Raw genomic sequence first — 18,624 nt, forward strand, 5'->3', positions numbered from 1 at the left:
AGTCAGAGGCAGCACCAACTTGTAAATGGTTACAGCGGCTGACGGCAGCGGTGTTGGAGAGTCCCAGCAAGTACCCAGATTACGCCATACAGAACGACAGGCTGTACCGCCGCATCGCTCACGTGCTAGGAGAAGATGAGGTGTCACCATGGAGGCTATGCGTGGCCGCGCCTCTACGACTGGAGGTGTTGAGAGAATGCCACGACGACGCAACAGCGGGCCATATGGGAGTACGCCGAACCTGTGCACGCGTTGCAGACCGATACCACTGGCCTGGTCTGTATCGCGACGTAGCGAAGTATGTGCACCAGTGCCTGTTGTGCCAACGCTATAAGGCCCAGCAACAGCTGACGGCAGGCAAGATGCACTTCAAATCAGCGGAGGCAGCGTGGGACGTCGTCTGCGCCGATTTTGTGGGGCCGCTGCCGCGGTCCAAACGAGGCAACGCGTATCTACTGGTCCTGGTCGATAAGTTCAGTAAATGGGCAGAACTGGTCCCCATCCGCAAGGCGACAGCAGCGTCAGTGAAGCTGGCCTTGCGAGAGCGGATTCTGGCACGGTTTGGCACACCAAGAAAGCTCATTACAGACAACGGAGCCCAGTTTACGAGCCGCGCGCTGAAGCAGTTCCTCGCCGAGGCAGGCATACAGCAACAACTGACGGCACCATACACACCTCAGGAGAATCCCACTGAGCGGACCAATAGAACGGTCAAAACATTGATTGCTCAGCTGGCGGACGGGCAGCACAACACGTGGGACGAAGCCGGAAGCACAATTGGCCATTAATACAGCAATTTCAGACGCAACGGGATACTCACCGGCTTTCATCCTATTTGGGAGAGAACCACGGCGTCCACACACACTGTACGGCAGGGATCCTGATGCCCCTGAGGCAGCACCAGGTAGCCCAGAAACACACGCAACGCTGCTACAGTTTGTTGCCCGCATAGCAAGAAGAAACCAAGGGGTGGCCAGCGAAGATCAGGCGCGCCAGTACAATCTGCGGAGACGCGAGTGGCGACCCAAACTGGGCGACGAGGTGCTTGTGCGACAACATCACCTGTCCAACGCAGCCGAGCAGTTTGCGGCCAAGCTGGCGCCTCGCTTCGATGGACCATTCACAGTGCGGGCATTCATATCCCCAGTTATACTGCGTGTGCGACCAGTAGCGGGCGGCAGAGGTAGAACGGCACACGTACGGGACTTGAAAGCGGTGAATGCAGAGGACAGCGAGGCCGACGAGGGCAGCGACGACAGAGGCAGCGTTAGTATGGTCACCGGGACCACGCCACCGACAGCTTCACAGCAGCCACAGCACCAATCTCCGCAGACGCAGCGGCAGTCCGGGCAACTAGATCGGCCATGTCAACGAACACGACGAAAGCAGCCGCGGTCGCAACAGCCGCACGACAGCCAAGACAGCAGTTACAGCAGCCAGGGCCCTATTGGTCACACAGACAGCAACAACAGCAATGCAACGGGCGTCCACTTAAGCGGGAGCGGCAAAGTGGCCGTTCTGGCCGAGGAGGACACCCATGTGAGCATAAGACATAATTAGACAAAACTTGTTGTTACGTTTCAGGCCTGAAATAGCCCAGGACCGGAAACCAAGCATAACATAAACATGTGGGCGGTGATGTCGAGTTACCAGAGCGACAGGTGACCGTCGATAACGAGTTATCGTGGAGATGCGATAAGTGGCAGCACCGACCACTATCGCTGCGAGTGGTAACACCGACGATAGACCGTCGGGCATGGGTAGCACTGGCAAACCGCGAGAGGTGGCAGCGCTAATAAAACAGCTGGCACAACAGCATTACACGAGGGGACCGGCGTGTCGAACGGAAAAAATTGGAGAAAACAACATAAGGCAAAAGGGAAAAAAATACGAAACATGGACGCGATAAAGGGCTATAAGGACCTGGAAGAGTGGTGTAGGCTGCAGGAACAGATGGCATTCGACCGGGACCCCCGGAACTGCCAGTTTCGGGCGCCCGCAAGCTCACCAACGCCGGCAGACAACCGACGTCGCCGCCGTGGGCACCGGGGGGGCCGTCGAGTGAGAGAGCGACGCCAACGGATGCAGCAGGCACAACTGGAGGAACAGCAGCGAGAGCAACGCCAACGGGCACAACAGGCGCGGCTGGAGGAGCAGCAGCGCGTTGAGAGGCTGCGGCGTCGGGAACAGCGACAACGCGAGCAGCGCGAGGAGCAGCAGCGGGTGGAAGTAGCCATGCGAGTTGTGGAGGCGCATCTGATATACGCCAGATGCTTGCAGGAGCTGAAACGGCTGCATGCAGTGGGGCCGCAGGTGGTACAGCCGCATGTATATTGGCCAGTGTTCATGGCGTGGGGCCGAGAGCCCGATGGCACAGCGAGCGAGCAGCCGATGGTGGTGCTGGAGAGGTGCGACGGCTCCACCAAGCCCCTTGCGTGGGCGATGTTTACACCGGCGGAGGCGCATGGCTTGCGACGGATGACTGAAAAAGGAAGGCTTCCGATGGTGGCGTTGGCAGCCACCCCCCTCGACCGGATCGTGTTCCGTTCAGGAAGGAGGAACGTGCCCCGCTCAGGAAGGGGGGACGTGTAATGACGCGTTGCATAGCGGGCAGCCGCGCGTCATTACGAGTAGTCATAAGAACAAGTAATTGTAAGAACAGTAAGCCATGAAGGCAAGTAATTTTAAGTTCGTTTTAGTTTTCAGTTTGTTCTTTGCTTTCGGCCAACACGCACTGGAGCGCGGGCAGTTTGAGTTTTGTTATTTTAAGAATATTAAAGAAACACGTGGAGAAGTTTTGGCGCACCGCCCTCTTTTATTTGTTGGACACCTCGGCACTTTGGGGTGCCTAATTTATTTCAGCATACTCTGGCCGGCGAGCATACCCGCGGCAGAGTAACAACGTTACACAAGTCGGGTTGCTTCTTTGGATCTGTGGGCCAATATGTAGGCCAGCCTGGAGAAATAAAATCAAGCTTGTTTCTTGGTGTTATTATGGCGTTTTATAGTTGTCTTCCTTTCGGGGTGTTGAGTCGGGATCCCCAATGGGTGTGTTTGGTATTGTAGTCACCAGCTGCTATAAACCGGTCACCTAACAGATCGAAGAATTTTACAAATTCTGCTTCAGAAACAGAGAAGCGCGGTGGGCAGTATACTGCGGATATGCTTAAGTAGCCGCTTTGAGTTTCGATTTGAATTGTTGTGGCCTGTAAATAAGTTGTAGCAAATGATGGCAGCGGATAGTGTCTGATGCGATGCTTTATAAGAATGCCAGTACCTCCATGAGCCTTACCATCGGGGTGGTTTGTCGCATAGAAGTTGAAGCCATTGAGATGAAAATAATTTTTGTTCGTTAGGTGAGTCTCTGATATGAGCATGGCGTCAATGTCATGATGATCGAGGAACTGCAAGAGCTCGCATTTTAGAGAGACCATTTAATTAGATTTCTGTTTGATAAGTAATTCCAAGAGGAGATTTTGATTGCGCATAATTTCCTGCATCGTTTGTTGTATTGCTACCATTGTATTGGTGAGAGTTGCTAGAATTGATTCAATTCCACTAGGCAATTGGGATGGATTCGCATTGGGCTGCTGAGCAGTCATTTCTGGCCTCTGTTGCGGTACCTGATGGTGCATTGTTCCTGCAATGGTTTGTTGAAGTTTCGGTTTAGAAACTGAGGCATACTACTAGTTAGTGTTACTTAACGCCTGAGCAAAAGATACTCCTGGAATCGTAGTTGGTGGTATATACGGCAAGTTTTGTCGGATGACAGGGTTTCGAGCTGCGGTTTTTTGTTGGCTTATGCGACTTTTTAACTCTTTGTACACAGGGCAACCTCTATAGTTGGCAGTATGGTTTCCCCCCACAATTGCTACATTTCTTCGCAGATGGGTCCTCCTTATTTACGGGGCAGGGCTCAGAGGGGTGTACATCCCCGCAAGCAACGCAGACTGCACGTAGGGTACAATAGTTTTTTGTATGCCCATATTCCTGACAGTTTGTGCATTGGACAGGTCCATTTCGCTTATGCGGTTCCTCAACTGTAATTCTACGGTGCAGTAGATATTGCAGCTTATAAATTTGGTGAACTTCGTTTTTACCTTTAGGCATGGAGTCAGGTGTCAATTCTACCTTGAACATTGGTTGGGGAATTTTATTTTTGTTTATTACGTTCATGGCCATTTTGACTTCAAAGCCCTTATCTTTTAGTGCATTTTTTATCTCTTCGACTGGAACGGTTGGCTCTATTCCTTTGATGATGGTACGTGTAGTAACTCATTTTTTCATCGTTGATATATTTGGCCACTGATCCATAGTTTTTTTCGTCGTTGACTTCTATTTTAATTTCATTGATGTTACCTCTTCTTATCGACGTAACATAGAATTTGTTTTCGCCAATTTTATTACTGAGTTTTTTAACCAAATCTGTACAATTTGCTTGACGCACATAAATAGGTGGCGGCTTTAGTTGCTTGGCCTTTGGTGTTTCAACGCTATTTTCTTCGGCTTCGCTGAGAATCGCGAATCTATTGTTTTTCAGCGCTTCATTTGGCACAGTGTTTTCCGATGTTTTTGTTATTTTAGGTGCGTTGGTTTTTTTAGTTGATTGTGGGCTTAACCTTCTTTTAATTTGGACATAGCGATCGAGCCCGGTCTGTATTAGCGTTCTGCTTGTGCTCTTTGTACTTTTCGGTTTAGAGAGGGGGAGCTGGTCGCACTAAGTTGAAAATACCAGGCGCTGAGAGACTGCCGTTGTTGTTGTTGTAGTTGTCGTTGTTACAGTCGAAGACACAGTTGTAAGCGAAGGCAATTTACTGGTAGTTGTTGTTATCAGAAGCTCGTTGGTAAGGCTGCAGGGGTCTGGGGACGGGCACTGGGCACTCCATGGCTCACTTTGCAATATGCTGACTGAGCATATTATAGCGGGCGAGAGAGAGCGTGCTCTCTCCGTGTCAATTTGCAGTGATGCAGTTGTTTCAGGTGCCGTTACCTCTGGTGAGCGTATGGTGAAGTATGCGTTGTTGGTACGAACAGCCGAGAGTCGACGGTCGTCTTGTTGTTGTTGCTGCTGAGCACGAGTTTTGCTCATTTTTTCTTTAGTGTTTACCGAGCTTGTGCACTTACTCAACAGCATTGCTTTATTTTAAGCAATATTCCACCCTTTAACAGATAATTTATATGGGTAACACGAGCACAGGTGCTCATGCGTACCCTAAGCGTCTTTTCGCGAATTAAATTGGTGTTAATTGCACTTTAAATTTGTTACACGGCAGAGCGATAAAAGAACACGTCCGACGTCGCTCAACATTCGATGACGATTTCTGAATGAAATTAAAATTTTGTGGACTCCCTCCTCTGGCATTCTCGTACCAAGTAACTAATCCCTGGCAAATCGAAAAATAAATAGTGAAATTTCTGAAAAATAAAATTAAAACTTTGTGAACGCCCTCCTCTGCGATTCTCATATCTAGTAACTAATCGCTGGCAAATGGAGAATGAAGTAGTGAAATTTCTGAAAAATGAAATTAAAATTTTGTGGACTCCCTCCTCTGGGATCCTCGTACTAATTAACTAATCGCTGTCAAATCGAAAATTAAACAGTGAAATTTCTGAAATATGAAATTAAAATTTTGTGGACTCCCTCCTCTGCGATTCTCATATCTAGTAACTAATCGCTGGCAAATGGAGAATGAAATAGTGAAATTTCTGAAAATTAAAATTTTGTGGACTCCCTCCTCTGCGATTCTCATATCTAGTAACTAATCGCTGGCAAATGGAGAATGAAATAGTGAAATTTCTGAAAATTAAAATTTTGTGGACTCCCTCCTCTCGGATTCTCATATCAAGTAACTAAGCGCTGGAAAATTAAGAATGATATAGTGAAATTTCTGAAAAATTAAATTAAAACTTTGTGGGCGCCATCCTCGCCGATTCTTCCACCAAATACCTAAGCGCTGGCAAATGGAGAATTAAATAGTGAAATTTCTGAAAAAAGAAATTAAAATATTGTGGGCTCCCTGTTGGTAATTGGCAACGCTCATTAGTATACAACCATATGTAATAGTACCGATCTGGTAACACACAGTAGCAGTTAAGTTACATATTTGTCCTCAATAAAAGTAATCTCTCATAAACCTTCAACAGATGCAGATCACTCTTTCTTATTTCCCCCTTCTATGCAACTTGAAATTACCAATAGGTTATGGGCCCAGGTACTTCAAGCGCAAAAGAAGTATAGAAGAAAAAGGAATAAGAAATAAAGTGTGTGAATTAACGCGTAATGGTCTTCGCGAGATAATTCCAGATAGAGACTGTGTGAATAAACGCGTAATGGACTTCGAGAAATAATTCAAGAGAAAAAAAAAAGTTAAACGGCGTGTATAATATCGCTTTAGTGACTTGTTAAATAAAAAACGTAAAAATGAGTTCACTGTACAATATCGAAAAATTAAACAATTCAAACTATGACACATGGTGTGTGTTGATGCGTAGTGTGTTAGTGCATCAGGAGCTGTGGGAGATTACCGGTGGTACCTCCATGAAGCCAGAATATGAAACTTCTGTGCATTATATGTTGTGGAAAACACAAAATGACAAGGCAATGGCAGTGTTATTCCTATCTATTGGCACATCACTGATAAGCAGCATAAAGAAATGTGAAAGTGCACGCGGAATCTGGGATGAGTTAAAAAAGTAGCATCAGCCATCAGGTCCAGTTCGCAAGGTAACATTATTTAAACAATTGCTAAAATGAAATGAAAGAGAGCGACAATGTACAACAGCATGTACAGGAATTTGTCGATATAGCCGAAAAGCTGTTCGAAATTGGCATTTCATTGGATGACGAATTATTCGTTATTATGCTGTTAGCGAGCCTACCAGCATCGTATGAGAATTTCGTCATTGCATTAGAAGCGCGCGATGCTTTGCCGACGCTCACGGTCCTAAAAAGCAAATTAGTAGAGGAAAGCGAACGGCGTAAAAATAATGTGCAAAACGAGAACACACAGGCATTTGGAGCACGTAATAATGTCCAGAGTACTGCAGAAAGAATGCCAAATAACGGATGCAGCAAAGACAAACGAAAGGAGATGCGATGCTTTAAATGTGGCAAGAAGGGGCATTTCGCCGCAAAATGCAGAAGCAGCGGAGAACATAGCGAAAATAAAAGTAAGGATCAGTATGGCAACGGCAGTAATAAAAAGGGGAACTATTCATTCGCTGGTGTGGCAACAGTCGATATACTAAATAAACATGCATGTTGTATCGATAGTGGGGCAACTTCACATATGTGTGCCCGTCGTGAATTATTCGATAAGTTCGAATGTCATCACGAAAAAATAGAGTTGGCAGGCGACAAACACACAACGGCATGTGGTCGCGGCACGGTGGTCATCGATGGAATGTGTGGCTACAAAATAACATTAAAAAATGTGTTATATGTCCCAGAATTACAATGCAATTTTATATCAGTAAGCAAAGCTGTAGAAAACGGTTGCACAGTAAAATTTGATAAGCAAAACGCACAGATAAATGACAACAAAAGTCTAGTTCTTACGGCCAAGAAAGTTAATGGTTTGTTTATATGTGGAATGCGTAAACCTGAAGTACTTTGCCTTGGAAAGGCGAGTAACGAACTTTTAAAGTGGCATGCACGGTATGGGCACCTAAACATGCAGAGCTTGAACGAGCTGAAAAATAGAGAAATGGTTCTTGGATTAACATTTGAGTTAGACAATAAAAACACAAAATGCGTATCATGTATGAAGAATAAATGTCATGTAAAGCCATTTGAAAAATCTTATTCAAGAGCAAAAGATTTGTTGGAACTTGTGCACACCGATGTGTGCGGACCAGTAAATGTGTTGTCAAACGGAGGTTGTAGATATTTTCTAATGATTGACGACAATAGCCGATATGTTCATGTTTATTTTCTGAAACACAAGTCAGAAGTATTTCAAATATTTAAGCAACTATGGTTGAGCGGCAGACATGTAAAAAGGTAAAAGCTATCAGGAGTGATAATGGGACGGAATATTCAAACAAGGAGTTTGAAGAATATCTGAAGGCAACAGGCATAAAGCGCCAGTTCACGGTCCCATATACACCACAGCAAAATGGCGTCGCTGAGAGATTCAACAGAACCCTAATGGAGATGGGACGAACCATGTTGAACAGTGCAGGGCTTCCTGAATCATTTTGGGCTGAAGCTGTTGCTTGCGCATCATATCTGCGCAACAGGTCACTTACAAAAGCGTTGGTAGGCGTGACTGCATTTGAACTATGGATGGGCTACAAGCCTATCGTCAAGCACCTACGAATTTTTGGGTCGATTGCTATTGCACTTGACAAGACGCAGAAGAAACAAGTAAAAAAGCTTAAGTCGGGTGTCCCGACTTTGAAATACTCTGTACATATGTTTACAATAATTATAGAAAATAAAAAAATTAAGAATATAAAAAACAAGTAAAAAAGCTAAAGTCGGGTGTCCCGACTTTGAAATACTCTGTACATATGTTTACAATAATTATAGAAAATAAAAAAAATTAAGAAAATAAAAAAAAAAATTTGATCGATTTTACCTCTCTCGGTATTCGAACTCACGTAAAGGGTGTATAATTGCACATTTCCATAGCAATTGCGTCTGTGTGAGTGTATGTATGCCTATGCGCATCAATTCGTGTCTGTGTAAGCATTTTCGCAGTCAACCAAACAGCAACATCAACAACAGCCGCGGGCAGCGCTTGAGCAGCGCTGCAGCAGCGCTGCATCAGCAAATATATTTATGGCTATAACTTCTTGTTAAATCGCTCTATCATAATGAAATTTGGCATACGGACACATAATAACTAACTGGGGGTATTTCCAAAATTTTAGTTCGAAATTCCAAGAATTACGGGAGTTACGATTTGCGGGGTAGAGGGGGGAGGGAGGGGAATTCCAAAATATACAATTTCTGCGTATTCACATAAGGCATCTGGGACTAAAATTTGGTGTTCCTAGGTCTTATAGTCTCCGAGATATAGGCGATTATACAAATGGAAAATCGGGAAAACCCCCATAGGGGGGAAGTGGGGGGGAAAATCAAAAAAATAAAACAAACTCGTATAGAATACACACATAACGCATCTTCGTGCAAAATTTGGTGTCTCTATCTCTTATAGTCTCTGAGATCCAGGTGTTCATACGGACGGACAGACGGACAGACGGACAGACGGACAGACAGACAGACAGGGCTAGATCGACTCGTCTCGTCATGCTGATCAAGAATATATATACTTTGTGGGGTCTGCCACGCCTCCTTCTGCCTGTTACATTTTTCAGCTCCCGCAAACCTAATATACTCTTGTACATTTCATGTACAGAGTATAAAAATTGATCGATTTTACCTCTCTCGGTATTCGAACTCACGTAAAGGGTTTATAATTGCACATTTACATAGCAATTGCGTCTGTGTGAGTGTATGTATGCCTATGCGCATATATTCGTGTCTGTGTAAGCATTTTCGCAGTCAACCAAACAGCAACATCAACAACAGCCGCGGGCAGCGCTTGAGCAGCGCTGCAGCAGCAAATATATTTATGGCTATAACTTCTCGTTAAATCGGTATATCATAGTGAAACTTGGCATACGGACACATAATAACCAACTGGGGGTATTTCCAAAATTTTAGTTCGAAATTCCAAGAATTACGAGAGTTACGATTTGTGGGGTAGAGGGGGGAGGGAGGGAAATTCCAAAATATACATTTTCTGCGTATTCATATAAGGCATCTGAGACTAAAATTTTGTGTTCCTAAGTCTTATAGTCTCCGAGATATAGGCGATTATACGAATGGAAAATCGGGAAAACCCCCATAGGGGGGAAGTGGGGGGGAACATCAAAAAAATAAAACAAACTCGTATAGAATACACACATAACGCATCTTTGTGCAAAATTTGGTGTCTCTATCTCTTATGGTCTCTGAGATCCAGGTGTTCATACGGACGGACAGACTGACAGACGGACAGACAGACAGACAGGGCTAGATCGACTCGTCTCGTCATGCTGATCAAGAATATATATACTTTGTGGGGTCTGCCACGCCTCCTTCTGCCTGTTACATTTTTCAGCTCCCGCAAACCTAATATACTCTGTACATTTCATGTACAGAGTATAAAAATTCCAAGAGAAAGGCAAAGAGTATATAATGGTGGGATACTCAGAGACATCGAAAGCATATCGTCTGTATGATAAAGAAACTGGTGACGTGAAGTTTAGCCGTGACGTATACTTTGTGGAAAGTTTCGAAACAAAGGAAACTGTTAATGTCGACTCTGTGATGCTGACTGATTCTGAGCAAGTACTAGACGAAAGCACAGGCGAGCAGAACGGCGAATCCAGCAGCAGTGAAGAGGACGACGATGAGCAAAGCGACGAAGCTGCAGAAGGGCATTCTGCGTCAGATGACACACAGGTGTCTGATAAAGTTGGTCCAGGCAGGCCAAGAATCATCAGAACGGGATTAAGAGGTCGACCGCGCAAGGCGTACAACGTTCTCAATATGATGTGCGGCGACGACATTCAAGTTCCAGAAACCGTTGAAGAAGCGCTATCGAGTCAACAGGCGCATAAATGGCAGAGCGCTATGCAGGAGGAGTACAATGCGTTACTCAAGAACGAAACATGGCAGCCAGTCATGTTACCGGCCGGTAAAAAACCCATATCCTGCAAATGGGTATTTACACTAAAACGAAGTCCGGATGGCGATATCGAAAGATACAAGGCACGCTTGGTGGCAAAAGGATGTAGTCAAAAGTTTGGAATTGACTATGATGAAACATATTCACCAGTCGTGAGATATGCAACCATTCGCATGATCTTGGCTATGGCGGCTGAATGTAAATTACATGTCCACCAACTAGATGTATCAACGGCGTACCTTAATGGTGATCTTCAGGAAGCGGTATACATGAAGCAACCCGAGCAATTTGATGATGATACTGGCAATGTGCTGAAACTGAAGAAATCACTTTACGGGCTGAAGCAGTCAGGCCGCGTATGGAACGAGAAACTGAATAGCGTCCTAGAACAAATTGGCTACAGGGCATGCGAAAGTGAGTCATGCCTGTACTCGAAGACCACAAAGAACAAGAAGAGCATCAACGTAATTGCAGTTTACGTTGACGACATGCTGTTATCGTGCTCAGATCTAGGTGAGATGGTAAAGGCTAAAAAGGCTATCTCTTCTCAATTTCAGATAGTAGACAAAGGTCCAGTGGCAAACTTTTTGGGTCTGGAAATCGAGAGAGAGGGTGCTACGGGTACAATCCTTGTGAGCCAGAAAAGACATATGCTGTGGTTACTCAACACGTTTGGCATGAGCGAATGCCGCTCGGCAGTAACTCCGTTGGACCATAAATTCCAAGTTAGCTGCAAAAATTCTGAGTGCAAGAAAGTGGACGAGAGAGAGTATCAATCCGTTATTGGTTCTCTAATGTATATTGCACTATCTACAAGGCCGGACATTTTGCATTCCGTATGCAAGCTGTTACAAAGAAATGCTAATCCACATAGGGAGCATTTAGCAGCAGCCAAACAAGTATTGCTGTACCTGAAGACAACAGTGGATCTGAAGCTAAAATACGAGCAGACCGGTGAGCCTATCTGTGGCTATGCAGATGCAGATTGGGCAAGCGACTCTATGGATCGACAGTCATATACTGGATATTCGTATATGTGGGGCGGTTCTGTATTCTCATGGGCATCGAAAAAACAGAAGTCCGTCACCCTAAGTAGCACCGAGGCAGAATACGTGGCTTTATCCGGAGCAACCAAGGAGCCAATTTACTTACGTAAATTAATCAATGAAATGTATTTACCATTTAAGCTTGATTCTGTTGTAATGCATGGTGACAATCTTAGTGCTATAAATCTTGTAAAGAATCCACTGTATCATGCTAGAAGCAAGCATATTGATATTAAGTATCACCATATTCGTAATTGTTATGAAAACAATGAAATTGATTTAAAGTACTGCCCAACAAAAGAAATGGTTGCTGATATTCTTGCAAACAACTTGTCAAAGAATATGCATCAAAATTGTACTGCATTGCTCGGCTTAAGTTAAAGAATTGTATTTGTATACATATAAGCATTGAGGAGGAGTGTTGGTAATTGGCAACGCTCATTAGTATACAACCATATGTAATAGTACCGATCTGGTAACACACAGTAGCAGTTAAGTTACATATTTGTCCTCAATAAAAGTAGTCTCTCATAAACCTTCAACAGATGCAGATCACTCTTTCTTATTTCCCCCTTCTATGCAACTTGAAATTACCAATACTCCCTCTTTTGGGATTCTCGTACCAGTTAACTAATCGCTGGCAAATCGAAAATTAGATAGTGAAAATTCTGAAATATGAAATTAAAATATTGTGGCCCTCCTCTGCGATTCTTTTCTGAAATATTAAATAATTTCATTATTGTGAAATTTCTGAAAAATTTTGTGGACGGATTTCTCTGGGATTCTCATATCAAGTAACTAAGCGCTTGCAAATCGAAAATGAAAAAGTGAATTTTCTGAAAAATTAAATTAAATTTTTATGGAGTCCCTCCTCTGAGATTCTTGTACCAAATACCTAAGCGCTGGCAAATAGAGGATTTAATTGTAAAATTTCTGAAAAATTAAATTAAAATAATGTGGGAATCTACGATTCTTTTCTGAAATATTAAATAATTTCATTATGAAATTAAATTGTGAAATTTCTGAAAAATTTTGTGGACGCCTTCCTCTGGGATTCTCATATCAAGTAACTAAGCGCTTGCAAATCGAAAATGAAAAAGTGAACTTTCTGAAAAATTAAATTAAATTTTTATGGAGTCCCTCCTCTGAGATTCTTGTACCAAATACTTAAGCGCTGGCAAATGGAGGATTAAATTGTGAAATTTCTGAAATATTAAATTAAAATATTGTGGGAATCTGCGATTCTTTTCTGAAATATTAAACAATTTCATTATGAAATTAAATTGTGAAATTTCTGAAAAATTTTGTGGACGCCTTACTCTGGGATTCTCATATCAAGCAACTAAGCGCTGGCAAATCGAAAATGGAAAAGTGAAATTTCTGAAAAATGAAATTAAAATTTTGTGGACGCCTTCCTCTGGGATTCTCATATCAAGTAAGTAAGCGCTGGCAAATGGAGGATTAAATTGTGAAATTTCTGAAAAATTAAATTAAAATTTTGTGGGAATTTACAATTCTTTTCTGAAATATTAAATAATTTCATTATGAAATTAAATTGTGAAATTTCTGAAAAATTTTGTGGACGCCTTCCTCTGGGATTCTCATATCAAGTAACTAAGCGCTTGCAAATCGAAAATGAAAAAGTGAAATTTCTGAAAAATGAAATTAAATTTTTATGGACTCCCTCCTCTGAGATTCTTGTACCAAATTCAGACAAATTAAATAATTTCATTGTGAAATTCTGCAAATCTCTTCTGAAAAATTAAATAATTTCATTGTCAAATTAAATTGTGCAATTTCTGAAAAATTTTGTGGGCGCCTTCCTCTGGGATTCTCATATCAAGTAACTAAGCGCTGGCAAAGGGAGAATTAAATTGTGAAATTTCTGAAAAATGAAATTAAAATATTGTGGGCGCCCTCCTCTGCAAATCTTTTCTGAAAAATTAAATAATTTCTTTGTGAAATTAAATTGTGCAATTTCTGAACAATTTTGTGGACGCCTTCCTCTGGGATTCTCATATCAAGCAACTAAGCGCTGGCAAATCGAAAATGGAAAAATGAAATTTCTGAAAAATGAAATTAAAATTTTGTGGACGCCTTCCTCTGGGATTCTCATATCAAGTAACTAAGCGCTGGCAAATGGAGTATTTAATTGTAAAATTTCTGAAAAATTAAATTAAAATAATGTGGGAATCTACGATTCTTTTCTGAAATATTAAATAATTTCATTATGAAATTAAATTGTGAAATTTCTGAAAAATTTTGTGGACGCCTTCCTCTGGGATTCTCATATCAAGTAACTAAGCGCTTGCAAATCGAAAATGAAAAAGTGAATTTTCTGAAAAATGAAATTAAATTTTTATGGAGTCCCTCCTCTGAGATTCTTGTACCAAATACCTAAGCGCTGGCAAATGGAGGATAAAATTGTGAAATTTCTGAAAAATTAAATTAAAATATTGTGGGAATCTGCGATTCTTTTCTGAAATATTAAACAATTTCATTATGAAATTAAATTGTGAAATTTCTGAAAAATTTTGTGGACGCCTTACTCTGGGATTCTCATATCAAGCAACTAAGCGCTGGCAAATCGAAAATGGAAAAGTGAAATTTCTGAAAAATGAAATTAAAATATTGTGGGGGCCCTCCTCTGCAAATCTTTTCTGAAAAATTAAATAATTTCATTATGAAATTAAATTGTGCAATTTCTGAAAAATTTTGTGGGTGCCTTCCTTTGGGATTCTCATATCAAGTACCTAGCGCTGGCAAATGGAGAATTAAATTGTGAAATTTCTGAATTGTGGGCGCCTTACCATGCGTTCTTTTCTGAAAAATTAAATAATTTCATTATGAAAATAAATTGCGAATTTTCTGAAAAATTTTGAGGGCGCCTTCCCCTGAGATTATCATATCAAGAAAATTTCAGAAAAATTAAATAGTTATATTGTGAATTTGAATAGTGAAATTTCTGAAAAATTTACGGAAAATATTGCAATTCTCGTACCAATTAACTAATCGCTGGCAAATCGAAAAATAAATAGTGAAATTTCTGAAATTAAAATATTGTGGGCGCCCTCCTCTGCAAATCTTTTCTGAAAAATTAAATAATTTCTTTGTGAAATTAAATTGTGCAATTTCTGAACAATTTTGTGGACGCCTTCCTCTGGGATTCTCATATCAAGCAACTAAGCGCTGGCAAATCGAAAATGGAAAAATGAAATTTCTGAAAAATGAAATTAAAATTTTGTGGACGCCTTCCTCTGGGATTCTCATATCAAGTAACTAAGCGCTGGCAAATGGAGTATTTAATTGTAAAATTTCTGAAAAATTAAATTAAAATATTGTGGGAATCTACGATTCTTTTCTGAAATATTAAAAAATTTCATTATGAAATTAAATTGTGAAATTTCTGAAAAATTTTGTGGACGCCTTCCTCTGGGATTCTCATATCAAGTAACTAAGCGCTGGCAAATGGAGGATTAAATTGTAAAATTTCTGAAAAATTAAATTAAAATATTGTGGCAATCTGCGATTCTTTTCTGAAATATTAAACAATTTCATTATGAAATTAAATTGTGAAATTTCTGAACAATTTTGTGCACGCCTTACTCTGGGATTCTCATATCAAGCAACTAAGCGCTGGCAAATCGAAAATGGAAAAGTGAAATTTCTGAAAAATGAAATTAAAATATTGTGGGCGCCCTCCTCTGCAAATCTTTTCTGAAAAATTAAATAATTTCATTATGAAATTAAATTGTGCAATTTCTGAAAAATTTTGTGGGCGCCTTCCTCTGGGATTCTCATATCAAGTAACTAGCGCTGGCAAAGGGAGAATGAAATAGTGAAATTTCTGAAAAATGAAATTAAAATTTTTTGGGCTCCCTCCTCTGGGATTCTCGTACTAATTAACTAAAATTGAAAATTAAACAGTGAAATTTCTGAAATATGAAATTAAAATTTTGTGGACTCCCTCCTCTGCGATTCTCATATCTAGTAATTAATCGCTGGCAAATGGAGAATGAAATAGTGAAATTTCTGAAAAATGAAATTAAAATTTTTTGGGCTCCCTCCTCTGGGATTCTCGTACTAATTAACTAAAATTGAAAATTAAACAGTGAAATTTCTGAAATATGAAATTAAAATTTTGTGGACGCCTTCCTCTGAGATTCTCATATCAAGTAAATTTCTGAAAAATTACATAGTAATATTGTGACTTTAAATAGTGAAATTTCTGAAAAATTTACGGAAAATATTGTTGACGCCCTCATCTGCGATTCTCATATCAAGTACCTAAGCGCTGGCAAATCAAGGATTAAATTATGAAGTTTCTGAAAAATAAGAGTAAAATATTGTGGGCGCCCATCTCTGCGATTCTCATAGCAAGTCCCTAAGCGCTGGCAAATGGAGAATTAAATTGTGAAATTTCTGAAAAATTAAATTAAAATAATGTGGGAATCTGCGATTCTTTTCTGAAATATTAAATAATTTCATTATGAAATTAAATTGTGAAATTTTTGAAAAATTTTGTGGACGCCTTCCTTTGGGATTCTCATATTAAGCAACTATGCGCTGGCAAATCGAAAATGGAAAAGTGAAATTTCTGAAAAATGAAATTAAAATTTTGTGGACGCCTTCCTCTGGGATTCTCACACCAAATACCTAAGCGCTGGCAAATGGAGGATTAAATTGTGAAATTTCTGAAAAATGAAATTAAAATATTGTGGGCGCCCTCCTCTGCGATTCTTTTCTGAAAAATTAAATAATTTTATCATAAAATTAAAGTGTGCAATTTCTGAAACATTTTTTGGACGCCTTCTTCTGGGATTCTCGCACCAAGTAACTAACCGCTGGCAAAGGGAGAATTAAATTGTGAAATTTCTGAAAAATTAAATTAAAATAATGTGGGAATCTGCGATTCTTTTCTGAAATATTAAATAAGTTCATTATGAAATTAAATTGTGAAATTTCTGAAAAATTTTGTGGACGCCTACCTCTGGGATTCTCATATCAAGTAACTAAGCGCTGGCAAATGGAGGAATTAATTGTAAAATTTCTGAAAAATGAAATTAAAATAATGTGGGAATCTGCGATTCTTTTCTGAAATATTAAAAAATTTCATCATGAAATTAAATTGTGAAATTTCTGAAAAATTTTGTGGACGCCTACCTCTGGGATTCTCATATCAAGTAACTAAGCGCTGGCAAATGGAGGATTAAATTGTAAAATTTCTGAAAAATTAAATAAAAAAATTTTGTGGGAATCTGCGATTCTTTTCTGAAATATTAAACAATTTCATTATGAAATTAAATTGTGAAATTTCTGAAAAATTTTGTGCACGCCTTACTCTGGGATTCTCACACCAAATACCTAAGCGCTGGCAAATGGAGGATTAAATTGTGAAATTTCTGAAAAATTAAATTAAAATATTGTGGGCGCCCTCCTCTGCGATTCTTTTCTGAAAAATTAAATAATTTTATCATAAAATTAAAGTGTGCAAATTCTGCAACATTTTTTGGACGCCTTCTTCTGGGATTCTCGCACCAAGTTACTAACCGCTGGCAAAGGGAGAATTAAATTGTGAAATTTCTGAAAAATTAAATTAAAATAATGTGGGAATCTGCGATTTTTTTCTGAAATATTAAATAAGTTCATTATGAAATTAAACTGTGAAATTTCTGAAAAATTTTGTGGACGCCTACCTCTGGGATTCTCATATCAAGTAAGTAAGCGCTGGCAAATGGAGGAATTAATTGTAAAATTTCTGAAAAATTAAATTAAAATATTGTGGGAATCTGCGATTCTTTTCTGAAATATTAAACAATTTCATTATGAAATTAAATTGTGAAATTTCTGAAAAATTTTGTGGACGCCTTACTCTGGGATTCTCATATCAAGCAACTAAGCGCTGGCAAATCGAAAATGGAAAAGTGAAATTTCTGAAAAATGAAATTAAAATATTGTGGGCGCCCTCTTCTGCAAATCTTTTCTGAAAAATTAAATAATTTCATTATGAAATTAAATTGTGCAATTTCTGAAAAATTTTGTGGGCGCCTTCCTCTGGGATTCTCATATCAAGTAACTAGCGCTGGCAAAGGGAGAATTAAATTGTGAAATTTCTGAATTGTGGGCGCCTTCCCCTGCGTTCTTTTCTAAATAATTAAATAATTTCATTATGAAATTAAATTGCGAAATTTCTGAAAAATTTTGAGGGCGCCTTCCCCTGAGATTTTCGTATCAAGAAAATTTCAGAAAAATTAAATAGTAATATTGTGAATTTAAATAGTGAAATTTCTGAAAAATTTACGGAAAATATTGCAATTCTCGTACCAATTAACTAATCGCTGGCAAATCGAAAAATAAATAGTGAAATTTCTGAAAAATGAAAATAAAACTTTGTGAACGCCCTCCTCTGCGATTCTCATATCAAGTAACTAATCGCTGGCAAATGGAGAATGAAGTAGTGAAATTTCTGAAAAATGAAATTAAAATTTTGTGGGCTCCCTCCTCTGGGATTCTCGTACTAATTAACTAATCGCTGGCAAATCGAAAATTAAACAGTGAAATTTCTGAAATATGAAATTAAAATTTTGTGGACTCCCTCCTCTGCGATTCTCATATCTAGTAACTAATCGCTGGCAAATGGAGAATGAAATAGTGAAATTTCTGAAAAATGAAATTAAAATTTTTTGGGCTCCCTCCTCTGGGATTCTCGTACTAATTAACTAAAATTGAAAATTAAACAGTGAAATTTCTGAAATATGAAATTAAAATTTTGTGGACGCCTTCCTCTGAGATTCTCATATCAAGTAAATTTCTGAAAAATTACATAGTAATATTGTGACTTTAAATAGTGAAATTTCTGAAAAATTTACGGAAAATATTGTTGACGCCCTCATCTG

This window comes from Scaptodrosophila lebanonensis, unplaced genomic scaffold, assembly GCF_003285725.1.
Source record: "Scaptodrosophila lebanonensis strain 11010-0011.00,11010-0021.00 unplaced genomic scaffold, SlebRS2 tig00000147-arrow-arrow-pilon, whole genome shotgun sequence".
Classification (NCBI taxonomy): Eukaryota; Metazoa; Arthropoda; class Insecta; order Diptera; family Drosophilidae; genus Scaptodrosophila; species Scaptodrosophila lebanonensis.